General features: G+C 39.8%; 1 long non-coding RNA gene and 1 pseudogene across 1 annotated transcript in view; both read left to right on the top strand.

Moving 5' to 3' along the window:
• The window catches only part of LOC137203003 (uncharacterized), a 94,774-nt gene extending 74,324 nt beyond the window's left edge, over positions 1–20,450 (top strand). Inside the window, exons 2-3 of the long non-coding RNA XR_010932842.1 lie at positions 9,086–9,159; positions 19,352–20,450. This is a non-coding gene — a long non-coding RNA (uncharacterized lncRNA). The remainder of the gene's footprint in view (positions 1–9,085; positions 9,160–19,351) is intronic.
• Positions 12,204–16,099, top strand: LOC137202694 (protein HP-25 homolog 1-like; annotated as a pseudogene).
• Positions 20,451–27,585: the final 7,135 nt, after the last annotated feature.

A 27,585-nucleotide genomic window follows, 5' to 3' on the forward strand; every position in this document is an offset into this window, starting at 1 on the left:
ACTCTGATAGCACAGGGGGAGCTAGGACAGGAATTGAAACTCTAGATATTAGAGTCTAGACAGAACAACCTGCAGAGCAGTGCATCTCAAGTTCAGTGTGTGAAATCACACCACCACCAGTGCATTCCGGAAGGGTACACGCTCCTCTAAGGTATCAGTTTCTCATAGACTGTTCTGTGTTCCTCCTAGGTCCTGCAGGATTCCTGGAAATTACTATTTCGACTTTGATGTAGAGCTTCGCCACTACAAGGTGAAGGTTTGGCTAATGACGAACCAAAGCCAAGTTTTGGAAAAGGATCTGATTGCCAAAAAAGTGTAAGTTAATATCTCTGGTGCTGTAATTATGCTTCTGAAAAAGGGGGACAAGGTGTGGCTAGAAGCAGAAGTTGAAACTGAGAAACCAAAGCAAGCAGAAGTCACTATCTATTTCTCAGGTTTCCTGAATTCATCCCTGAAACTAAGCCTCATGTGAGTCTGCAGCCTGAAAAGGAATAAAGCCAGTTTCTAATTTCTGAAATCTTGGATTTCTTTCATTCCCCATTCTGAGAAAAATAATTGCATGGGAAAAAAAGGCATTTCTGCTTTCATTAAAGCTGGGGCTTGAAAGATGTTATCAGAATCAGGAAATTAACTTGTTCAAACAACCCCATCCTCAAGACCAAGGCCATTCCTATTTACACCATCCCCACTAGAGTTGTTGCCGAAATATCGGCTTCCCTGTGCACCGATGCCGAACAAAAATACGGAGACAGATTGTGGAGGAAAAGAGAGATGGCTTTATTTTTCTGCCAGGCAGAAGGGGGGACACAGCTGAAGAGGTGAAGATTTATGTTTTGATTTGAGCGCGCTAACGTCCAACGTCTAAAGTCTGTTACCAAGTGCTGGAGCCAAAATGGGAAGTGCTTCCTCTAAGATTCCACCCCAACCTGGGAACCCTTACGGAAAATTTTAAATGACTAGTCGACCAATAGCTATGATCCAATGACAAAGAAAAATGGCCTGAAAATGGGTCTCCTACAATTAGATCTTTATTGCCACAGGATGGGGAAAATGGACTGAGGTTCCCTTATGTTCAGGACTTTATGCCCCTTTTATTATAATCCTGCTCTAGGTGGCTCCATAATCAAAGGCCTGAGGAATCAGAAAAAAAAAAAAAAAAAACAACAACACTCTCCTGACATTCTAAATGATCCTCTTCTAACTTCTCCCAACTCTCAGGGGAAGAGAGGACCAAGCTTCCCCCACTCCTTCAAGTTCCCTTACTCCTTCAGATTTTTCTGACCAAACTAAGACCCCACCTCCCCAGAGGGACAATCCCTGTTGGGACAACATTTTATCAGCCAGTCTGCCCCTGTTATTAGAGCCAATTTGAGCACTATCTGGTTTAAATTTTAGCTATGAAACCATGACCACAGAAAGAGAAAGATGATTTTTGACAGTATGGCCACAATATTCTTTAGACTCTGGAGAAAATCGGTTAAATTAAAAACTGTTCTTAAAATTGCAAAACGAATTCTTTTCACATGTGCAATTAGAAAAAGCTAGCTTGTTAAAATACTTTTCTTCAAAATTCTGACCCTGAGAGAACAAAAATATGCCTAGGACAAAGCTTGGAGTTAACTCTTATCATGTCCTTGAGCTACAAACATAGCCCACTTTGCCTGAGACTTCAGCCTTGGGTTAATTAATAGAACTTCAAGCCAAGAAAAACAAAAAAAAACCAAAAAACGGCAAAGAGACATTTTAAATCTCAAGTGGAAACTATGAGATCTCGTGTCTGTCTGAATATATGTGTAAGTCTCAGTATGTGTTTTTGTCTTTGGATAATGTTACTGAGGTTAATTTGTAAATGAGCTCAATTTAATTGGCTTAAAAGAAAAGTAAGCGCTTACAAATCAAACAATTCTAAATACAAGAAAAATTAAATAAATTTCAGGTTCACATGAACTGGGAAATATTCAATATAAAATTAATACCTGGTATTTTTTTTCTTTTGTAAATTTATTTATTTATTTATTTTGGCTGTGTCGGGTCTTCGTTGCTGCATGCGGGCTTTCTCTAGTTGGGGTGAACGGGGGCTACTGTTTGTTGCGGTGCTCGGGTTTCCCATTGCAGTGGCTTCTTTTGTTGTGGAGCACGGGCTCTAGGCACGTGGGCTCAGTAGTTGTGGCGCGCTGGCTTAGTTGCTCTGCGGCATATGGGATCTTCCTGGACCAGGGCTCAAACCCGTTAAGGTGGATTCTTAATCACTGCGCCACCAGGGAAGTCCCTAATACCTGGTATTAGTGTTTAAGTTTCTTGATCTAATTAATATAGACATGTCTTTCCAGCCATCAACATTAAGTATAATACTTTCATTGTGCCTAGGTTTAATATAAACTAAATAAGATCTTATTATATTTGTTACAAATTTGTCAGCAATAAAAATAACTCGATAAGAAGAAACTTTTAAGAAAAAAATTGCAAGTGAGATAAGAGCTTTGGGTGAACTTTTTAGGAATAATTATGTTTTAGGCATATTTACTTAAGAATGATCTCTCCAGATATTCGACAACTTGAAAATTTAGAGTTGTGCTAACTTAAATTAAAGGATGGAAGTTTATTAAATAACTAAGCCATTTCCAAATAAAATAAGATACTGAAACATTAATTGCTGAACACTGGCTTCCTTTTACAGAGAAACAAAAGGTTTAGAACTATTAAAAAATGTGTTTGGTGCCACACTGAGATATTTTCTATAAGAAAGCACATTCTTCAAAAATTATTATTTGGATGTATGTTTACCAATCTACAGAGTGCTGATATAAGGGACAGTTCATGATTGCTTAAGGAAAGTAAGATGTATGTTTTTAATAAATAAGGTATGAGGAATGGAATTGTAGTTTATTAAGAGAAAAGGAAGTAGGTCTAACTTACAGGTGATTGTCTCTGAATGGGAAAATAAAGTGATGGATACAGAAAAGTAATAAAAAAGTTTGTGGAAAGTGGACCCTGAGAAAGGAGTTTTATGCATGGTAAAAATTTTCTTAAGACGTTGAACTGCCTTGGATGACAGATTTTAAGCTTCTTTACCTTTTAAGTGATTAGTTCGATATTTGCCTTTAAAATCTTTATTTTATTTTATTTTATTTATTTATTTATTTTTATTTTTGGCTGAGTTGGGTCTTCGTTGCTGTGCTCGGGCTTTCTCTAGTTGCGGTGAACAGTGGCTACTGTTCGTTGTGGTGTGTGGGCTTCTCATTGTCGTGGCTTCTCTTGTTGAGGAGCACAGGCTCTAGGCGTGTGAGCTTCAGTAGTTGTGGTACGTGGGCTCAGTAGTTGTGGCTTGCGGGCTCTAGAGCTCAGGCTCAGTAGTTATGGTGCATGGGCTTAGTTGCTCCACAGCATGTGGGGTCTTCCCAGGCCAGGGCTCGAACCCGTGTCCCTTGCATTGGTAGGCAGATTCTTAACCACTGCACCACCAGGGAAGCCCCTTTTAAAATCTTTCATTGTTACTTTGGCTAAGTGAATAACTATTGTTTCACAGTGATGTATGATCTTATCTGACTGAGTGTTTTAAACCCTTTTGATTTTTTTGATAAAACTTCCCAAATCAAATTGTGATGAAGTTTCTTTGACCTCTAGCTAACTTTGGGGTGCTTCAAAGGGCCCCTGAAACATCCCAAAGGGAGATATTACATTAATTTGGTTCATTTGGTTATGTTAAAAGTACACAGGAAGTATTGTCAAATGTGTAATAAATCTTCTTAGGTTATATTGTATGTTAATTGTTACTAATATAAATATTCTAGAAATTATATGGAGTTTCAAAAAAAATTCTAATATGTCCTGATAAAATGTTATCAGTCATAATTCTAGTTATTATCTTAAGTGTCATATGTTACAACACTAACCAAGTTACCTTGTTAATTACATTGTAATCAGATTTTAAACTTGCCTTAAGTCTTTTGTCATTATAGACACTTACGGTTTCACTCTGATGCCTTTGCAAAAATGCTTCCTCTTCAAGATTTATAAAAAGGACTTTTGGGGCTTCCCTGATGGCGCAATGGTTGAGAATCTGCCTGCCAGTGCAGGGGACACGGGTTCGAGCCCTGGTCTGGGAAGATCCCACATGCCACGGAGCAACTGGGCCCGTGAGCCACAACTACTGAGCCTGCGCGTCTGGAGCCTGTGCTCTGCAACAAGAGAGGCCGCGATAGTGAGAGGCCCGCGCACCGCAATGAAGAGTGGCCCCTGCTTGCCGCAACTAGAGAAATTCCTCACACAGAAACGAAAACCCAACACAGCCAAAAATAAATTAATTAATAATAAAAAAGAAAAAAAGAGAAAGGACTTTTGGATAAATACAAGTTTCTGACTTTCAGACCATAATGCTAAACTGGGTATAAAGAAGCTCTTCTCCTCAAGCTACTTATGGTTTACAGCAACTTGGTAATTTACACCTATGGGTAAAATTAAAACATTTATCTTTTCTCTCTATCTACTCCCTCCAGGGACTGGAAACTCTTAGGTCCCCAGTACCTTTATCAGATAAATTAGGAAGGCTACCTCACTAACAGGTACAGAAATCTCAAGGTATTTTTGGGACCTTGAAAAGGGAGGAATTCACCTAGATCTGGTAAGCGAAATCTGTGACAAGCCCTTAGTGTGACTTTCCTGAGAGGTCTTTTAAAAGTTCGGTCTGAGATTCCTTATAAAATTTTCAGCAAGCAAAAAGCCTATATGATCCATTACAGTTATATAAATCATCAGGCCAAGTTCATTGAGACTAGTCTGAAATTTGGTTCTCCCTCTCTGTTAAGAGAACAAAGTTTTCTTGGAATGCTGCTTTAATAACAGACTATGTAAATTTCTTTGCCTTTAAGTGATTTACATTTGCTTTTAAAATCTTTTGTTACTTTGGTAAAGTAAATAAGTATTATTTCACAATGATCTGTGAAGATTATGGCACATGTAGGTAAAGTTCATTCTGCTTCCACAAAAATTAACCCCTCAGTGTCAGACTTTTGCCATCCTGATGTCCTTAACACATGACAACAGTCTACCCCTAAATCAGGGAATTTAAAATGCGTAAACATTAGCTGTCAAACAAGCAGGGCTATGGAAAATCCAAGAGGGCTGCTTGGCTTTTTCCAGCTCCATGACAAACCTCATTTTTTATTTGATGGGATAAAGCCTTCCCTGGCTGCAGGGTTAATGCCCTCACAATGAAGTAAAAAAAAATTATGTTTTACTGAATATTAAATTCTAGTTTTGTGAATTAAGGTCTGTGTTTACCAAGACTCACTTCCCAGATAGTTCCTTGCTGTTATGTTATATTGCTAAAAAGTTTAATTGAATTATTAAAGGGCACTCTAAGTTTGTTTCTAAAGCTTATCTCAGTAATCTATCTTTGGATGAAGATCAGATGGCCCACGACCTACAACCAGGGGATTATACATACTGGAAAAGACATAATTTAAAGGACTATCTCCAAACTGGATGGAAGTACCCTTATCAGGTACTCTTAACTAGCTCATACACAGTAAAACTAAAGGGAATTAACTCTTGGATTAATTTCCACTCACAAAGGGCCCCTGCACTGGACTGGCCTATAGAGAGGACGGGTGACCTCAAAATCACCTTAAAACAACGCTCAAACAGAGGAGAAGCTACACTCACGCCAGGATGAGAAAAAGACAACATCAGAAGTAGACAGCTTACCCAAGGTTCTGGACCTGACTCATCTGCTCATTTATAATGTCTTCTCGACTTCTTGGACCTTTGCATATGAATCAAATGTTTTTCTATCATAAGCATAATCCTATGCTCGTTTTAAAAATCCGTCCAGTTGTTGAGTTTGTGGCCAATTACGTATGTCTAGTACTTCTGGGTTACTTGAGTGGATTTATCCACTCCAAGGCTCTAATTGGTTGACTCTTAGGAAATTTATCTTAAAAGGAAAATTATAGTCATGTTCAGGCCACTACTGATATTACTAGATGAGATCCCCTCACCCGACCAATTAACAATACCTCCTCTGACCCTGACAATAAATATGAATTTTCCTCTATTACTCAAAATTCAATCAGAGCAATAAGCAAAATTTCAGCCAAGGAATAAAGCCTCCCACCATTATGGGATGGATTTATGTAATTAACACCAGGCGATGGTAATTTAAGTATAAAGGGTCCTCTATGCTGGGAACAATTAAATCATACTAAGGATAATCAGTCTAGTAACACTAGGAAACTGGGCTGAGTACCTTATGGACAATGCCAATTATAATTTCCCTGAAGAATAGGGATTGGTACAAAAGAGACTAAGACGACCTGGGATATACTGGGCTGTACTCAGTGGACGTTCTTGGCTTCATTCTTACTTATGACTTTATTAATACTGCCAGCTATGTTATTTGTATTCTGCCTATTTCAAAAAATTATTGTTTCTTATGCTACCAAGTGTGTGACGGAGCCTCTGATAAAATGATGATGTATAGTTTCATGTGAGATCAATGATTGCAGTAGTCTAACTCTAGATATGAGAAGAAGCAACAAGAGGGAGTATTGTCCTGGACCATAAGAGACTAGGAAGACTGGTGGTCCAGAGACTTTTGGATACGAGTAAAGGCCTAGACCAGTAATAGCACGTGGAATGGCCTATCAGCAAAATCTTCGCCAGACCTGGGAATAAGCATTCCTAGCAACATGGGACAAAATGGTCATGAAATGCCCCAAGCCATGGTTGAAATTATGACCATAAAGGGGCCCTGCTGACTGAAAACTAACACTTGCCATCTACTTCTACAAGGATTAAATCATGAGGTGCTGTAGCTGGTGACCTTCAACACCCCCTACAAGGAGTTCAGGGTGGAGATCTGAAATGAGGCCCTCTGTGCTCTGGGAAAAACTCACAGGACAGGCCTTCAGAGAGTTAAATACTTTCAGAAGATCTTATGAGCCCCAATTCTTGCATCTTCTCATACCTAGAGAAACACTTCATTAACGGTGACCCTATGGTGTGATTTTAGGCAAGTCCTTTTATTGCTATGAACTTGAGTTTTCTGAGCTGTGTTAGATTTGGGATGTCACCAGCCATTCTCAAAACAATGTCTGCTGGCAGCTGGTAAGTGCAACCTTACTTCTTAAAGGTCTCCTCTTGTAACTGTTTTACTTTTAGATGATAAAATTACTTTAGATCATTAGTTAACAAAAAGAGAAAACACATGTAGTGACGAATAGCTCCTGTTATTTATATGTTAATACCACATCAAAGGTTATCACCTACTTTGATGAAACTAGATAACCGGTTCCCGGGCTACACGTCTCCCCAAAGTGCCAGGCCTAGACTGGGTTTCAGGCTTATTCTCCTAAAAAGAAAGGAGATCTATTTTGTCTATTAATGTTTAGGTTGTCACTCCTCCAAATACTTCTAACAGGGTCTGTTACACCTACATCAATCACACTGAGCTAATAGAAGAGGACATAAAATTATTTGTATGAACACACCAAATGGCTCCATTCCTTTAGACAGGGTAACCCAAGTGCTGACTCTATCTAGATCAGGATCAAAATTACCACCAAACGTAACACGTAACACGGCTCTTAATCCTGCATGGGCCCCCAGCTACAATAATTCTTTTACTAATCTTTGGCCTCTGTTTTTTTAAACTACTTGTTAAATTCTGTCTCTTCTGGATTACAATAGGATCACATCAAGATAATGGTAATGTAGAGATTCCGGCCGTTTCTCAGAACAGATCCTGCCAAAACAACAACAGAAGTCACCCTGGGGCCCTTAATAAGACAGGGCAAGAGCTCCGTGACCCCAACTAGGTAGGGTCTACGAGCCCCACACCAGCCTGAAGAAGCTACAGAAGACAGACCATCGTCCTTCATCCTCCCAATAAAGATTTCTTGGGGTTCACGTCTCTCAGGGGGGATTTGAAATAGGAGATAGATGGGCCCCTGGGCCGGAGAGCTGATGTTTGTCAAGTGGAGGAAAACTGAAGTTTTGTCCTCAGCCAGACAAGAACGACGCCTGTTTCCCTTCCTCCATTGATATGGAGAAAATGAACTAGCAGTGGGGAATTTGTTGCAGCAAAAATAGAAATGAAGTTTTCCCTCTCTTGAGAACAAGGAAAATAAAGGGAACAGTGAACAGGCTAGAGAAGAAACATAACCTGGCCTGAAAGAGTTAATCACTCCTAGTTGTTTTTTTCTTTTTTTTTAACTGTTACTAATCTATAGTGTCTGTAACTAGATTTGTACATCACAAAGCTAATCTATTACTCTTTAGCACTATGTGAATTACATCCTGCACTCCCTTGTAGCAAATCACCCCTTGTAACATTTGCATTTCAGAAAAAAAGGGTCGCAGGCGGATAACCCAGAGACAAAGGGACCCAATTACCAGGCTGCCTGACTGCCAGCTGTGACTGTTTTGAAATAATGCAAGAAGAAGAATGCAAGACCTTCACTACTTTGATCCTTATCATATACCCCAGACAGCAAGCCCCACGTATAAAGTCTTCTCCGATTCCCGAAGGAGGGGGGGACACAGTTCTTGAGGCGCTAGCCTGCTGTGTCTTCCCTTCTGCCTGGCAGAAAAATAAAGCCTTCTCTCTCTTCCTCATATATACACTACCAACTGTAAGGTAGATAGCTAGTGGGAAGCAGCCGCATAGCACAGGGAGATCAGCTCGGTGCTCTGTGACCGCCTGGAGGGGTGGGATAGGGAGGGTGGGAGGGAGGGAGACACAAGAGGGAGGGGATATGGGAACATATGTATATGTATAACTGATTCACTTTGTTATAAAGCAGAAACTAACATACCATTGTAAAGCAATTATACTCTAATAAAGATGTAAAAAAAAAAATCTCTATCTCCGTATTTCTGTTCGGCATCGGTGCACAGGGAAGCCGATATTTCGGCAACAGAGTTCATTGGACCCCAGTTCATCCATTTCGGGAAAATGTGATCAATGTACTCTCTCCACTTGCCCTAGTCACATCCTATCTTTTTTCAGAGTTTTTATGTGCCTGAAGATCTTATTCTCTGTACATTCTTCCATGTAAATAATTTTCTGTTACTCACCCCATAGGCTCTGTCAAGCTTATTTGCACTGCTGAAGGGGGCCGAGGCAAAACTGGAATTTTCCCTTTCCAGTAATAAAGGGTAAGTGATTGTGATCATTCCTGTTTTTGAAACATGAGAATGATTTAAAATATTGTATTAGAAAAAGTGACAATAGCTGCTATAACAGATCCACTTATAAATCTCAGTAGCTGAACACAGTGCTCACAAAAATTCTGCAAGGGTATTTCTGAAAAAAAGGGTGAATCTCTTCCAAGTGGTAAGAGAACCAAGGTCCTTCCTTCTTGTGGATGGGCATCTTCTTCCGCATTGCTTCTAGGTTCTCCACTTTCAAAGTAGCAGAGGAGAAAGGAAGATGGATGGGAATACATGGGAGAAATCTATGGACAAGTCTTTCAAGTGGCTCCCATTCTGAGTGCCGATACTGTGTGGGTTGGAAACCAGTTGTATGGTCCCTACTAACTGCAAGGTGAAGAGAGTTTACATATGCAACCAAGATAAAGGAGAAGCAGTTTGGGTGAACAGCTATCCAGTCTCTGATATAGAGATAGAGATAGAGATATACATCTATGTATATGTATACAGATATTCTATTCGCCTTAATAGCATTTCAAAGCTAACGCTATGTTAAGAAAGATACAAGGCTGAGTTTAGAGGGAAAACCTAATGCCAGAGAAGTAAAAGGAAATTAAGACACAGAAGCTGCTTTTTCCCCACAGAAGGCATTTTCCAATATGTTCATACATGAGCAGCCATTTAGTCACTTTATGGGACAATGAGGATAGAAGTAGTGACCCAGGAACTCTCCAAGTTGGGGAGTCTCATGAAAAACCCTCCAGGGACTAAGCTCTCCAAGGATTAGACCAAGATAAGAAAGAAACAGAACTAAATCTTCTAAATTTTTCCAACTAGAAGGGAATAGAGGGAATGTGTAAAGGGAATAATATTTCCTTGGTTTCAAGTGAAGCAAATGCAAATGGAAATACAATGTAACTGCTATGTAAATAGTTGTAAATACAATGTAAATGCAATGTAAATACAGTTGACCCTTGAATAACACCAGTTTGACCTTTGATTTTAATATGAAATTAATGTCAAACCATTCAAATTAAATCAAGGTCATTATGACATAAATAAACAAAACAATGGAGAGTGAGAAAATCCATTATATTTTTCAATTATGTTTTAAAATTTTAAACTATAATGCTCATAATCAAACCAGCAGTATAATACATTGCTCTACATGTTAAAATTTCTTTGTCTCTTTACCATTCTTAGTATCTGTCTCCGTTTCTATTTTTCTTTGTCTTGATTTTATCCCCAATTGTGTTTCACTGTGACTATCCCTGTGTTTACTGTTTTTTCCCATTGAGGCTGTTTTCTGTCCCTTTCCAGATCTCTCTTGACTTATGTCCTTCTTGATCATCCTTGTTCATTATCTTCCAACTGAGTTTACTTCCCTACCTTCAACAATATCAACTGATATGATATAAAGTATGTTTCTTTTTGTTTTTGTTTTTTTAAAGAAGATGTTGGGGGTAGCAACTTATTTATTTATTTTTGCTGTGTTGGGTCTTCGTTTCTGTGCGAGGGCTTTCTCTAGTTGCGGTGAGCGGGGGCCACTCTTCATTGCGGTGCGTGGGCCTCTCACTATCGCGGCCTCTCTTGTTGCAGAGCACAGGCTCCAGACGCGCAGGCTCAGTACTTGTGGCTCACAGGCCTAGTTGCTCTGTGGCATGTGGGATCTTCCCAGACCAGGGCTCGAACCCGTGTCCCTGCATTAGCAGGCAGATTCTCAACCACTGCGCCACCAGGGAAGCCCCTACAGTATGTTTTTGATAGTATCTATTGTTATTAATTATTAATGTTTGAAATATCCAATCAGTGTTTTTAAAGCATTTTAGTTGTTTGCCTCCCCCTGCACACAACTCTTTTATCTCTGTCTCTCAAACTTCCTCTGATTCCACAAAGTATTTGTGGGAGTTTGCCCGAATTCACATATTATCATAGGACAATATAAACAAATACGGGAGTATAGGTTTTTTTAAGAAAACTTATAGCAAAGCCCAAAACAAGTAGGCTAAAATGAGGACTGAAGGAAATAAGGTGTAGGTACCAAGACAGTTTTTGAAATTTAGATGAAAATTTGTATCCAAGCTTTATGATGAAGAAGTACAGAACAAAACATAGTCACTTATGCAAATTATATTAATATAGTTTGTGAAGGTCATGCCTACTTCTTTCTTGAGGGTCTTGAACTTAGGGAAAGAGGAAATCATTTTCCTGGATTTTCATTTATGGACACCAAGTAAGTTAAGCCACAAAGTCCTCATCAACTTTCCTCATCACAATAAATTCAATGAAAGATTTCCTTTTACAGTCAGTTTATTGTCCTAGCATTATATTTTTAGAATAATGCTAGTTTAGCTCAGCAAAATCAACTGAATGTATGATTTTAATTTAATTCTCTGTGTGGCCTTTGTGTGTTTGTATGTATGTATGTGTGAGTATGTGTGTGTATCTATTTTGGAATCAGTAGGAATGGAATGGGGGAGTCAGTGACTGTAAAAAAAGTTGTTGCCCACTTATATCCACCAAGACATAGGCAATCCAGCACCATATTTGTGTGAAGGAACAAATCACCCAAGAGTCTGGAGATGTGCATTTCAATTCTGGTTCCATCCTCAAAAACTGAGAGCCTGGAGAAAGTACAGCCATCACCTTTTCTAGGCCTCAGTTTCTCCTTCTGTACATGATTGCATGTGATACCAAGCCCCCCACTATTTCATGGAGGAGTTTGGGAAATGTGAAGCAATGGAATGTGCCAAAATGTTCAAGATATCCTCACAGCTGTTTTTAAATTGTTTTGAGATATATCCTTAGTTTTCATGTAATAGATTGTCAAAACTCTTTGAATTAACATTCTCTCTGGTTTTAAAATCAGAATAGCACTCTCCCTGTAAGATAGCAAGAAGAATAAAAGTAATAAGGAATAATTTTAAAGATACATATATAAAGATATATAAAGTACCTGCTAGACTCCAGACAAAGAATATACACATATCTTCTTGAAACTTTAAAACTATTAAACAAGGCAAGCAGATGCTCCCAGCATCCTTCTATAGATGTGGCTGGGAGAGAAGTTAGGTGACTACCCTAAGGTCACCCAGAATGGAGGTAACAATGCTAGGATTTGAATCCATATCCTCTGACTTTAAAAATATGCCCATAAATTAGCATACTTCCTTTCATAAGTTAACTTCAGCTTTGGAAGAGCATCTTTTGAATCAGAAATTAAGGCCAAAAAGTGATGAATATCTTTCTTGAATTAGAAAGGATATTCTAAAAGTTACGGTTACTGACTGATAATTTAACAGTTAGAAGCACTCTACTTTCAAGAGCATATTAATCATGTTAAAGTTGATTGTGTTTCTTGACACAAATTTCTGTAGTTGTTGCATACATTTGTAACCCATAAAAGTTGATTATTGAGGGCAAGTAGAAGATTCAATGTGTCATAAAGGAGAAAATATAACAAGTGCATTAACAGAAGCTAGTATAATGCAAGCATATTGATCTTATTGGCTTGGTACTTCAAAGTGGAATGAAGGCTACTGCACTGAGTAAAAGTTTTAAGGTGGTGGGAAGTAACAGTTGGCTAATTCAGTATCTGGCATTTGTCGATTCATTTACCATCAAAGAACGATTTGTCATCTATCTTCTAGGTTCGAAGCCCATCCAAGAGATAAAGCTATAAGACAATATAAAATAACACATAGGCAAATCGGGTGCTTATTCATCATCATAAGAAGATTAATCACACCAATTATTTAAAGATCACTGCTGAAGAGATGGCAGGAGGCTCTGAGTCCATGAGAGAGGAACTCTGGGGTTTGCATGAGATTGAAAAAGCAGCATGGGTTTCAAATAGGATGAGTTAGCTGATTTTCTCGGATTTTGCTGTGTTTGACTTGAAAGCATCTCAATTCAAAGTGCCTCCTGATCTTGTCTGTATGAGTCACAGCATTGATACATGTAGCATTTCATGGAACTAAAGACCAAAATAACATCAATTTCTTGGAACTGTGAACCGTAACTTGACAAAATTTATAGCACAATCTCTTTAAGAGAGGCTGATCCATCTTCCAAACTATTTGAAACTTCATTCATTTTTCTTCTGCTTCAGGTTTCTGGATTTTAGCTTTATTTGTCCTGTTACTTGTGGCCGATGTCAAATCTTCAGCAGATTCTCAACTATGTGAACCTTGTGGACCCCGAGGACCTCCAGGACCCAGGGGTCCTCCAGGGCTACTTGGTTTAGCAGGTGGAAAAATAAATGCAATTGCTCTCTTAGCCTCTCATAGTTTCTCTTTGACTGCAATGTTCATAGATTCAGTGAAATCTTCCAGGTGATCTGATGAGAATATTGATCATTGTGGTAAGTCATTTCTTGGTAACAAATGACCATGGTCTCTTTTTCTGAACTCTTAAGAGTCATATGATTTGTCTACTAAGACGGCTTCCAACCACCAAGAAATCTGTGTGCTCAAACACCTCTTTAGACACACTGGATGTCCAAATTGAGACATAACTCCATCTCTAGACTAGTGTAAAGCACTCCTATTGGTGTCATACAGTGTCGGCGTAAGCCAAGGTTCATACAGTGATACCAGAGTCATGTGGGCAGCAGATACATTGACTTACTGTTATCTTGTCATCTGCTGAGAGGTATGCTGGGCTCAGCTCCCACAGAGATCCCATCAGCTTTGAATACTTGTACTGAACCTCTAAAGCAAAGGTTTTGAAAGCTGGCTGAGCATCAGAATCACATGTTAAACATGTGGGTTCCTAGTCTCCATCCTCAGAGATTCCTCTAAAGGCCCGCAGTGTAGACTGGCCCTGAGTAACTGGGGAACAGGGGTGGATGGTGTTCCACAACTGGTTCTAATAAACAGGCATATTTGGATACCACTGTTCAAAATTCCCATTTAGTTCTGGCAATAGTATGATCCCTGGATTTGTCTGGGTAACTTCCAATAGTGATCCTTAATACTCAGCCTTACAGTAAAGATATATATATATATACTAATATATATACTAATATATAATTCATATACTAATTCATTCAGTTATTCACTTATTGAACATATTTTGAGTGCTAATTTTACAACTGATACTGAGTATGACATTTAGAAGGAAAATTAAGTAAGATGCCTCATTCCCAGTATGGATAAGGAGACAGTCACTTAAGGGAGGGATTACAATTCTTTGTGGTAATTCTTTATACCTGTGGTAACAATCAATACCAGATGTGGTACAAGGAGATAGAACTTTTCCAAATCTGGAGGAGACAAGAGAGCCTTCTGGAAGCAGTGATGCTTGAGCTAGGCTCTGACCAGTGAGAAGAAGGTTAGGAAGGAAGAAGCAATTCATGTATTAATACTTTGAAAAATACAAAACCTTAAATTCTATCATTCTTTTTTCTGCTTATTTTGGGATCTAGGACCCCCAGGTGTAACAGGACCAAGAGGTATACCTGGGGTGCCTGGAGCAGTTGAGATACGCCCCTGTCTACCTCAATCTGCCTTTTCCGTCTAGCTGAGTGGGCCTCTCCCAGGACCTTCCCAGCCCATTGTCTTCCAGGAAGTTCTGTACAACCGTCAGGACCACTCTGACCTGGCCACTGGAGTGTTCACCTGCGGCGTCCCTGGTGTGTACCACTTTGGCTTTGACATTGCGTTGTTTCAGAATGCTGTCAAGGTGAGTCTCATGCAGAATGGCATCCAGATCTGGGACAAATGAGCAGAGGCCAAGGACAGCCATGAGCAAGCTTCAGGCAGTCCCATCTTGCAGCTGGAGAAAGGGGACAGGGTCTGGCTGGAGAAAGCTGGACAAAGAAGAATCTGAAAAAGGAACTACTCACACTGTGTTTTATGGGGTTTTGCTCAATGGAAATTAGGACAGCTAGGGGTAACTGCATGGTTCTCTCCCTCATGTAACACTGAATTTAAGAAAATAAGCCTCCTACTCCTCTCATCCCAAATGGTTCCTCTAGGATGAAGAGCTCACAAAATCAGTAATGACCAAGTTGAACAAAATGAATGTATTACCAATCGCTGAAACCAGTAAAGACTCATGGTTCATCAATTTGTCAATAATTTCTTATTTGTGATTCCCCAAATTCAAGATCCTAGGTGGCAAAAATGTGGGGAGGGGCATCCCTGGCAGTCCAGTGGTTAAGACTTCACCTTCCAATGCAGGGGGTGTGGGTTCGATCCCTGGTCGGGGAGCTAAGTTCCCACATGTCTCCTGGCCGAAACGAAAACATAAAACAGAAGCAATATTGGGACAAATTCAATAAAGACTTAAAAAAAAATGGTCCACATCAAATAAAAAATCTTTTTAAAAATGTGGGGTAAAAAAGAGTGAGGTAGGAAGCTGCCCAGCCATGTTGTTGTTAAATATACCAGGAAAACCCTCATTCAGCTCCTTTTTGAAGCCTGCCCCCCCCACCCCCAGAGGACAAAAACTTTGCTCAAACTCTCAAATCTATTCTGAGAATTAAGGATATAAATATAGAAGTAAATAGCTCTGGCAGAGATGTTAAGTTTGCTTAAAAGACCAAATGAAGATGCTCTTCACCAGATGAGTCTCCCAAAGCATAACTGGGCGGGTGATAGAGGTGAGGGAATTTCTGTGGCTTCAGAGTTTTCAGATTAATTATTAATTTACTTCAGGCTGCTACTTACCCAATATCCCTTCTTCTACCAATTTTTATTCTAGCTAAATTCGTTTGCATTGCCTCAACGAACACGGTTAAAAAATGTAATTTGACCAGCTTCTGTTACATTCAGGGTGGCCATAAAAAACACCATCCTTTCTGGTGAGATGTAAGCGCATGGTACTTGCGGGAGTCGTATTTAAGAGGGAAAAGACTCAACTGGCTTATGTCTTTGGCCCTTGGCCTCTGCCCTTTGCTTTCTCCATTTCTTCTCCGAAGAGTGTAGATGCAGGTCTTAACAGCTGCAACAGCCATCCTGCAGGCATCAAATCAAAGCCCCATATTCCTTGCTGGAGCAGGAGAATAAAAGTAACCACATTGTTTTGTACACTGACATGAGCATCTAAGCCAACTTCGTACTACTGATGACCAGACTTTTAAAAAAATATTGGTGGGTTTTGTTTCTTTATTATTGAATTATAACTTAAATATAGTAAAATGCAGAAATCTAAAGTACACAGCTTGATTAATTTTATATGCATACAAACATGGACCCACCATCCAGATTGATGCATAGAACATTTCTATCATCCCAGAAGTCTCCTTTGTGCCCTTCCGGTCCACAACTACATCTGCAGCATTGAATCTATTATTCTGACTTTCAGCATCATTTATCAGTTATCTTTGCCTATTCCTGTACTTTATATGAGTGATATAATCCAATATAAAATCTTTTGTGTCTAGTCTTTTTTCACTCATCCTAATGCCTGTGAAATCCATCCACACTGTGGTAACAGTAGTGAAGTATTTCATTGAATGGAAATGGCCAGTATTCCATTGTAAATATGCCGCCATTTATTTATTTACTCTTCTGCTGATGGATAGTAGAGTGACTTTGTGATTGACCTTTTCACTCAATATAATGAACTTAAGATCCATCTAATAAGGAGAAAAATCACAGACTCAGGATGGTATCACTTGCACTAAAGCCCATGATACCAAACCTAGATTTAATACCTAACCTAACTGTAGTTTCAACCTTCCTCAAAAATGTAATCTTAATCAGCCAGTTTGGAATTTTCTGGTCAGTACCAATGAGGTAACCTGTCATGTGGGCCCTCTCCATCCTCCAAAGGAATTGGCATGATAACGTCCTCACCATTTCCTTCCCCCCAAAAAGATGTCCTGGCCCAAAATAACCCTTTCCATTCATTCCTTTGCTAATGACTTCCTTGCCCCACTCTCCTTTCTAAACCTTCTACTTTGTACCTCTCCTTGGAGCACCCTTCTAATTGCTAGATGGGATGCTACCCAATTCAGGAATCACCGAACAAAGCCAATTATATCTTCAAATTTACTGGATTGAATTTTTTTTAACACATTGAAGCTGCTCTGAATATCAATAATTTTTTTCTTTTTGGTTGTTCACTAGTATTCCATTATATGATGTATCACAGTTTGTTCCTCCATTCACTCATTGAAGTCCATTTGGTTTGTTTCCAGTTTGGTGCTATAACAAATAAAACTATTAGAAACATTTATGCATAGGCTTTTGCAGAACCATACATTTTCATTTCTCTAGGATAAATACCCAGGAGTGGGATTGCTGGTTGTAGTTTTTAGCATACATATCCTATACATGTCTTGTTAGACTTTTACACAAGTATATCATTTCTTCAGAGCCATAATACATGGTATTGTGTTTTTCGTTTCTATTTCCAATGGTTCACTGCTATATACAGAAATATGATTGATTTTTGTGTGTGTTGACCTTGTATCCTGTAACCTTGCATAACTCACTGATTAGTGCTAGGAGTTTCTTTTGTAGATTCCTTGAATTTTTTTTTTAACATCTATATTGGAGTATAATTGCTCTACAATGGTTGTTAGTTTCTGCTTTATAACAAAGTGAATCAGCCATACATATATGTATATCCCCATATCTCCTCCCTCTTGTGTCTCCCTCCCACCCTCCCTATCCCATTCCTCTAGGTGGTCTGAAAGCACTGAGATGATGTCCCTGTGCTATGTGACTCCTTCCCACTAGCTATCTATTTTACATTTGGTAGTGTATATATGTCCACGCCACTCTCTCACTTCGTCCCAGCTTACCCTTCCCCCTCCCCGTGTCCTCAAGTCCATTCTCTATGTCTGTGTCTCTATTCCTGTCCTGCCCCTAGGTTCTTCAGAACCATATATATATATATATTTTTAGATTCCATATATAAATCCGTATGTGTTAGCATATGGTATTTGTTTTTCTCTTTCTGACTTACTTCACTCTGTATGACAGATTCTAGGTCCATCCACCTCACTACAAATAACTCAATTTCATTTCTTTCTTTCTCCACAGATAACATTGAAATTGATATACTCTTTACTGTGGCATAATTACTCTGTGCTCACCCATAATTAACACTGGAATACTAGTGAGTTTCCTGCAAATTCAAGGGCAAAATGGTATCGTAGAAAACAATTTAGAATAAGGTATTAGGAGCTTTTCCCTCAATTCTGAGAACTTATTCTGCCATCTCATCCTCACTGGAAACTATTCACCAATTTGATCCTGCATCAGTGATTCTTCTACCTGATTGTGCATCAAAATCATCTGTGGACATTGTTTAATGTTCAGGTTCCTGGATTCGTCCCCTTGAAATTCCAAATCAGGTGGTCACTGCATTATTAGCTAAGACACTCTCATACACAGTCCAGCTGGGGAGACATTGCTCTAACAGCCCCTTTTATCTCTGGAATAATAAAATTCCTAGATCTCCTTGTGTCATTGTTTTCCAAGAGTAATCCTTACTTGGTGTTTGTGATAATAAAAACATGATCACACCTATGAAATGGATTGAAAGGGCAATTCAAGCAATTATTTATTCAATCATTGCTTCCAAAAACATACTATGCTTATCAACTCGACCCTGGATACCATATAATGGCGCTTTAGGAACAAAATTAAGTAGGGCACTGGCTCTTCATCTAATTAAGGAAACAAAATAGGTACATAATGGGAGAGATTACTATTCAGTGTAGCAAATGCTACAATCAAAGTAAACACTGGATTCTGCTACTATAATGGCAGAGAGGAAAGACTTCTGGGAAAAGTGATGCATAGAGGGTCTTTGAAGGGCAAGTGTTAAGTTAGTGGGGGGGGGGTAGTGTGGAAAGAAATTTATGGACTGTGAAATGCATGAACTTCAAATCTCTATCCTCCTTCTGTTTACCTTGGCCTTACCCCCAAGGCCCTCCAGGACCACGAGGAATTCCTGGAATTCCTGGAGACATTAAGAATTATTCATCTAGGGCTTCCCTGGTGGCGCAGTGGTTGAGAGTCCGCCTGCCAATGCAGGAGACATGGGTTCGTGACCCGGTCCGGGAGGATCCCACATGCCGCGGAGCGGCTGGGCCCGTGAGCCATGGCCGCTGAGCCTGCGCGTCCAGAGCCTGTGCTCCGCAACGGGAGAGGCCACAACAGTGAGAGGCCCACGTGCCGCAAAAAAAATAAATAAATAAAGAATTGTTCATCTCCCCCCAAATCTGCCTTTGCAGTGAAGGTGAGTGATCCCCTCCCAGCCCTCTCCCAGCCCATTGTCTTCAAGGAAGCCCTGCATAACGACCAGGACCGCTTCAATCTTACCACGGGAGTGTTCACCTGCACCGTCCCAGGCGTGTACCACTTTGGCTTTGACATTGAGCTGTTCCAGCATGCTATGAAGTTAGGGCTCATGAAGAATGGCACCCAAGTCCTGGAGAAGGAAGCCCAGGACAAGGACAATTATAGGCATGTTTCTGGAAATGTCAGCTTGCAGCTGATGATGGGAGGCAGAGTCTGGCTGGAATCCAAGCTAGACACAGCAGAGAGTGAGAAAGGACTGACTGAAAGTATGTTCTTTGGGTATTTGCTCTATGGAAATTATACTGGCTAAGGGGTAACAGCACACTTAAATTCCTCAAGTGGTCCTAAATTTCACAGCAGACTTCCCTTCCCCCCTGGATACTTTTCAGTGACCGTTGAATGAATAACATTAAGAATGCCCAATTTACCTATGTGAAAGTAACCCTAAAAAAAGTCAAGATTAATTATCCATTAATTGGTCAACAGTTTCTTACTGAAAGGACATCAAATTTCATGTATTCTGCTATATCCAAGGAACTTCAGGAAGAGCATATGTCAGGAAATCAGAGCTGGTGGAGGCTGGGGGAACCAGGGAAGTCCTCATGCCTTTTCTTGTTTATGTGTGAACATTTTTCACCAGAGGAAAAAATAGCCTTGATCACAGCCCCCAACACCACTTCAATTTCACAATTTATAGTATAGCTAGGAAAGCAAATATCCCTGAGAGATGAAGAAAAATTGCTTAAAGTCACACTAAGCAGTGAATACAAACTACCAAGTACATATTTTGCATTTGATTCATAGTGCGTACGTTGATGATGGTTTGATCAAGGAAGGAGGGTACGGATTGAGGGAACAATTTCTGTTGCTTAATCCTTTTCAGAAAGAGAAAAACAAATATTGTATACTAACACATATAGGTAGAATCTAGAAAAATGGTACAGATGAACCAGTTTGCAAGGCAGAAATAGAGACACAGATGTAGAGAACAAACATATGGACACCAAGGGGGGAAAGAGGTTGGAGGTTTGGTGGTGGTGGGATGAATTGGGAGATTGGGATTGACATATATATACTAATATGTATAAAATAGATAACTAATAAGAACCTGCTGTATAAAAAATAAATTAAATTAAAAAAAAAAACTTTTCAGATCCTGGTAGTTGCCTATGCAGTACCCATTCTACCACTCCTTGTTTAATTTATTTCTAACAGAGCTCAAACTTTGGGTTGTCAATGAAGCTAGTTAAGGGCAGGATCTTCAGTCTCTTTGCAAAGCATGGGTGGCATGTGATACCATCTGAAGAATGAAATGTAATCAGGTGGGGCTTCCTGGGTGATTCTTTAAAAGGTAAATCCTCAAGTGACTTGTTTCTTTGTATTTTTATCCTTTGCCCTCTGCTCTTCCCTCTTCACCCATCAATCCCCCTCCCCCACCCCAAGAAGATGCAATGCCTGGGGCAGAAGCAGCCATTTTGTAAACTTGAGAACAAAAGACACATACGCTAAGCAGGCTGAGGGAGTAGGATAGAAGCAGATCAGGTCCTTAATAATTCCCTTGCACAGACACACCAGACCTACATATGAGAATAATAACCACTGATTTTATTAAGCCAGTGTAGACTGGTTTCTGTTAGATGTAACCAAATGCAACCCTGATATACTTGTTCTTTTCCTTCACAGACTTGCTCTCTCCTAGAGACTTCACCTACCCCCCACTCCCCTTACTCTTTCCCCTTTTTCTTCCATCATCTATTAAACATCTATGTTTAATATGCTGAGAAATTATCTTTAACCTTGAAGGTCCCAATCTAGTTCATACACAGACATGAGAGCTAGGTACAGCTCTGTAATGTGTTACCAGAGGAGATCAGAGATCAGTGATATACCCAGAGGCTTCCTCAGGGTCGCTGTACCAAGGTATCCAAAACTGAGTTCATGGCTGCTTCTTCCTCCAACACCTCATGTGTTTCCATTGTTTTCTTTCCCCATGAACAGCATTACCAACCACTGACTGATGCCACCCACCTCCCTCTTGTCACCTCCCCAATCCAATCTGTCACCGAGCCAAATCAATTTACGTTTTTACGTTCCCACAAGCAATACCATCATCTTCCCCTGTCACTGTGCTAACTGATGGACCAGTCCTCCACTCTGTGCCTCTTTGATTGGATTTATCCCATCCCAGCAGCCAATGCTCATTGCACAAAAGAAAATGTTATCATATTCATCCCTGATTAAAATCATTTCATGGTTTCTCATTTTTCTTAGGATAAAAATTAAATAGTTATTGCATATTTGAAAATTGCAAAGAGAGTAAATCCTAAAAGTTCTTGTCACAAGAAAACAAATTCTGTACCTACGTATGATAACAGCTGTTAAGTAGACTTATTGTGGTGATCATTTCACAATATATATACAAATATTGAAGCACCTGAAAATAATATAATGTATGCCAATTATACCTCCATAAAAAATAAATTATTAATATGGTTTACTTTATACCTCTTCATCATTTTTTCCTACCACACCTTTCCTTACTGGATGGTTTCCAGGTACATTGAATTTTTAGTCCCTCAGATAATGTATGGTCCCTGGACCACACTGCCATAGGGCACTTGCACTGGTTCATCCCTCTGCCTAGGTCACTTATCTCCATAGCCACCAATACTCTTTGTTCCCAGTCAGATTTCAGAACTACCTTCTTGAGAAAGGAATGGATTAATAAAGTAACTGGCCAAGTGGCCCTTTCATGCATTCTTACATTATGACCTTCTTCTTACCTGTTTGTAGCAATGGCCACAGCTTTATTTCTACATTTTCAAAATTCTCAGATTAACGTCTCTCTCCTCTGCTAAACTGTAAGTTGCATGATATCAAAAACTCTATCGTTTATTTTGGTCTTTACTGTAACCTCAAAATCCCACATATGTCTAGCACATTCTAGGTGCTCAATAATTTTTGAAACAATGAGAGCAGAGGAACACTTAGCATAGTTATTAGCACATGGTAAGTTTAACCTGCTATAATCAGATTTATTATTTTGTTGTTACTAGAAATTGCTTTGTTCCAATCATAACCTGTTTGATATGTATTAAGTACTTACTCTGCTCCAAGCAACTCACTTACCTGCTGTGTCTTAATTTACCTGGTGCTTTACAATACCTAGGAATATTCCAAAGGAGCCATATGATTTTGCCAATATTTTTGAGTTATTTATGAAAAATTTCAAGGAAGATAGAAAGAATATATTTTAAAAGTTTTAGTTGTTTCTGAATATGAAATCTCTACTAATGGTAAAGAACAGCAGGAAGGCACTTTATCCTTCCCAAACTCTTTTTTTTTAAATTAATTAATTTATTTTTGTATTTATTTTTGGCTGTGTTGGGTCTTCGTTTCTGTGCGAGGGCTTTCTCTAGTTGCGGCGAGCGGGAACCACTCTTCATTGGGGTGCGCGGGCCTCTCACTATCGCAGCCTCTCCTGTTGCGGAGCACAGCCTCCAGACGCGCAGGCTCAGTAGTTGTGGCTCACGGGCCTAGTTGCTCCGCGGCATGTGGGATCTTCCCAGACCAGGGCTCGAACCCGTGTCCCCTGCATTGGCAGGCAGATTCTCAACCACTGCACCACCAGGTAAGCCCCCCAAACTCTTTACACGCAGGCCCAGAAGCCATGGCTCATGGGCCCAGCCGGTCCGCGGCATGCGGGATCCTCCCGGACCGGGGCACGAACCCCTGTCCCCTGCATCGGCAGGCGGACTCTCAACCACTGCGCCACCAGGGAAGCCTGATATTAATTCTTATAAAATGTCTGTTCTATAATATGCATTTCGACAAGTTTTGAGTTTCCATCAGCCTTTCCAGGATATAGGTTTATTTTTTGAAAGCCCATTTAGCAAAATGGCCAGTCATTAAATAACTCATTTACTAAATTGGCTTCTGGTGAATTAGTCTGCCTCATATTTTTTCACCTGGCTAACCTGTTATGAGGTCACCTGCTGTCTTAATAAAAGGTTGAGCTTGGCTTACAGATACCTACAATGCTGGAGTAAAACATAATCAGGATGGGAAATCTTACTTTTTATATATATCACCATTCCTTATTTGAAAGACAGATTGTATCTTTTTCTATTACACATGGAAAATTAGCTAAGGGGTCGAAACTATTCTCTTCCCATTTCAAAGTGCTAGTGTACAGATAAACAGAAGTTGGAGAGAATATTTCAAAAAACTGTAAGGAAGTTGCTCCAAAGCACACAAGAAGGGAGCTGATGTAACATTAAGGGCTACATTACTCCAAGTCTCTCTTCAACAGTCTTTCAAAATCTCAGTGATCCTGGGTCCCAAGGAAAAAAGAATATCTATTCAGTCCCCAATCAGGGCCTGCTTTGTTTTCTACCCCAACATTAATTTCTCCCCAGGATGAATATCAGTGGGAATATCCCTTACATTTTAAGGAAAATTCTACCATTAATCGAGCGTGGTATGATCAGTCCCCCAAATCTCAAGAGGATGTTCACAGTATCTGCATTAATCTATTTCCAAATCTGAATTCTTTGTTCTTAAATAGCACTTTTTGTGGGGTTCCACTGTTGGCTTTCCTTTCCCCAGCCCAGTCCAGTTCCCTATAATGTACTTTTTACAGGCATGATGTAAAGATATAATTAGGGCTGCATGTTCAATCCTGGAAAAGAACTCACATATTTCGTAAAAATAAATAATAAATTAGTAAGGAGAAGGCTATCTTACTCTGAAAGCACCTAGTTTTTCTAGTACACTAATTTGCCTTGAAAATATTTCCCACCATCAAATTGTGATACATCTTTGGTCATATATTATATCCCTACTGTTAATACCATAAAGGAAATCTCCTGGTTCCTATTTAACTACACCCTATCCACTAGGGTGCTGTATTCCATACTTTCTAAGGTACTCAACTCTTTCCAATTTTCTGGATTATAAGGAAGCATTTGTTAACTAAGGAAAAAATGCCCAAGCAAGAGGGAATAGCCCAGTGGGAATTGTCTTAGGGCAGGAGCACATTTTTCATGGTCGAGGAACAGCAAGGGATTCACTGTTTCTGAGGTGGAATCAATGAGGAAGGGAGCAATAGAGGCTGCAGTCAAAGTTAGCATGGAGTTGGGGTGGTGGATGGACTTGGACAGACCATATATAGCCTCATAGACAAATGGAAGGTCTTTGATGTTCAATGAAAAAGATGAGAAGCTAGTCAAGTTTAAGTAGAAGAGTTCCATGATCTTAATTCTATTTTAAAAAGATCACTCATACCATGATGGACTTAGACTGGGAGGGGGGTTGATATAGAGCCAGGCATACGAATCTGGGGGCTATTGCCATGATTCCATCCAAAAGTAATTGTGGATTACATCAAGCTACTAGGAGTTGAGTTTCTTTTTTTAAAAAAAGTTTGGATTTGGAATATATTTTGAAGGAAAAACTAGCAAGATGTCCTAACAAACTGGATGTGGTGTGTGAAGGAAAAAGTACCCAGAATGGCTGCAAGGTTTTGTGCTAGGAATCTAGAAGGACAAAACTGCCACATGCATCCATGGGAGAACTGTGGGGAAAGTAGATGTGTGGGGTAGGTCAAGAGCTTGGGCTGGGCATGTTAGGTCTGAGATGTTGTGAAGAAAGGATGGGGAGGGATAAATTGGGAGATTGGGACTGCCATATACACACGACTATATATAAAATAGAGAACTAATAAGAACCTCCTGTTTAGCACAGGGAACTCTCCTCAATACTCTGTAATGACCTATATGGGAAAAGAATCTAAAAAAGAGTGGAGATATGTATATGTATAACTGATTCACTTTGCTGTACAGCAGAAACGAACAAAACATTGTAAACCAACTATCTGCCAATAAAAATTAATTAAAAAAAATACAAATGAATGTATATGCAAAACAGAAACAGACTGACATATAGAAAAATGTGCGGTTACCAAAGAGAAGGAAGGGGAGAGGGAAAATTTAGGGGTAAGGGATTAACGGACACAAACTACTATGAATAAAATAGATAAGCAGCAAGGATATATTGTACAGCACAGGGAATTATAGCCACTATCTTGTAACAACTTTTTTTTAAAATTTAATTTAATTTATTAATTTATTTATTTTTGGCTATGTTGGGTCTTCGTTTCTGTGTGAGGGCCTTCTCTAGTTGCGGCGAGCGGGGGCCACTCTTCATCGTCGTGCGGGGGCCTCTCACTGTTGCGGCCTCTCTTGTTGTGGAGCACAAGCTCCAGACGCGCAGGCTCAGTAGTTGTGGCTTACGGGCCTAGTTGCTCCGCGGCATGTGGGATCTTCCCAGACCAGGGCTCGAACCCGTGTCCCCTGCATCGGCAGGCAGATTCTCAACCACTGCGCCACCAGGGAAGCCCTGTAACAACTTTTAATGGAGTATAATCTGTAAAAATACTGAAACACTATGCTGTACACCTGAAACTAATATTGCAAGTCAGCTATACTTCAATTTTAAAAATAAAAAGAAAGATGAATAGTTGGTGTGACATTTGATTATCACCTTTTTGGGATGCTCAAAGAAATCTGTAAACATAACCAACCAGACCGTCTTCTAAACCTTGACTGATGGAATTTACTAGCTGGAAGATAAATAATAGTCTTGTAGGGAGGTTGCTATTACTGACTAACAATATAAAGAATAACAGTAGCAGGAAAGATCTAATGCTCTTGGATGGTTTATTTTAAATAATCCTGCAGCTTCTTAATGTAATGATAAAACATGGAAGATAGTCATGTAATCCTCATGACCACAAGGACCCAGCGACTCTCAAAGTATAAAACCCTAGAGATTCCAAAACAAAGTGTCTCTCCTGTGCTATCTTGTCCTGCTCACACAGTTAGCAACCAGCACTCTGAAACTTGATCTTTTCTCATCTGGGGTGAGAAAAGAGATCCAGTGATCTATGTCTGACGGATTCAGGATCTCCAAAATGTCTATGTTGTATTTGTGATAACTTCTCTGCCATGTCCTTTGCCCACCCTCTGTAGAGCATGTTGCTTGGGTGAAATTTGTATTTCATGGGACTGTGCTTGACCATTCAGCACTACTCGACATCTCAGCTGTAGTCTGACATCCAGGAGGTTGGTCTGAAAAGAGACATTTCTGGAACGGTCAGCATCTAGAAGTTATTTAAAGGGATGAAATCACATGTGGGGTAAATGGTTATAGAGAAGGAAAAAAACAGATCTAAAACTAGGACATGCCAACATGTAGGGGACTGAGAGAAAAATCACTGGGGTTGGAGGAAAATCAGGCAAGGGTGGTGACATAGGAGCCAAATGAGGAAAGTGGCAACAAGTCAGTGATCAAGTATATCAAGTAACAAGTGGACTGACCATCTGGAATCAGTGTCAAGGTTATTTGTGACATTGATAACAGCACTTTTGGCGGGACTGTGTGGAAAACTTGAGTGAAGTAGGTTGAAGAGAAGGGGAGATTAGGAATTGAAGAGAAGTATAGACAACTGTGTTAGTTTACTAGGGCTTCAATGACAAAGTACCATGGAACTGGGTGGCTTAAACAACAGACATTTCTCTCTCATGGTTCTGGAGGCTGGAAATTTGAGATCAAGGTGTTGGAAGTGTTGGTTTCCTCTGAGGCCTCTCTCCTTGGCTTGTAGATGGCCACCTTCTCGCTGTGTCTTCACATGGTTTTTCTTCTGTACCTTCCTGGGTCTAAATTTCCAGTTCATAATAGGATTAGAATTCCCCCGTCATGACCTGAATCACCTCTTTAAAAATCCTGTAATATTCTGAGGTACTAGGTGTTGGGCCTTCAACATAATAATTTTGTGGGGGAACTTCCCTTGTGGTCCAGTGGGTAAGGCTCTGAGCTCCCAATGCAGGGGGCCCGGGTTCGATCCCTGGTCGGGGAACTAGATCCCGCGTGCATGCCGCAACTAAGTCCGCATGCAGCAACTAAGAAGTCTGCATGCCACAAGTGCCACAACGAAGTTCTCGCATGCTACAACTAAGACCCAGTGCAGCCAAAAAATAAATAAATAAATAAATCTTAAAAAAAAATAATTTTGTGGGACATAACTCAGCCCATAACAACTTTCTCAAGAAGATTTTGTGTAAAGAGGATAAATCAGGCAGTAGCTGGAGAAGGCTTTGGTGTCAAG

The sequence above is a fragment of the Pseudorca crassidens genome, chromosome 11 (assembly GCF_039906515.1).
Source record: "Pseudorca crassidens isolate mPseCra1 chromosome 11, mPseCra1.hap1, whole genome shotgun sequence".
Classification (NCBI taxonomy): domain Eukaryota; kingdom Metazoa; phylum Chordata; class Mammalia; order Artiodactyla; family Delphinidae; genus Pseudorca; species Pseudorca crassidens.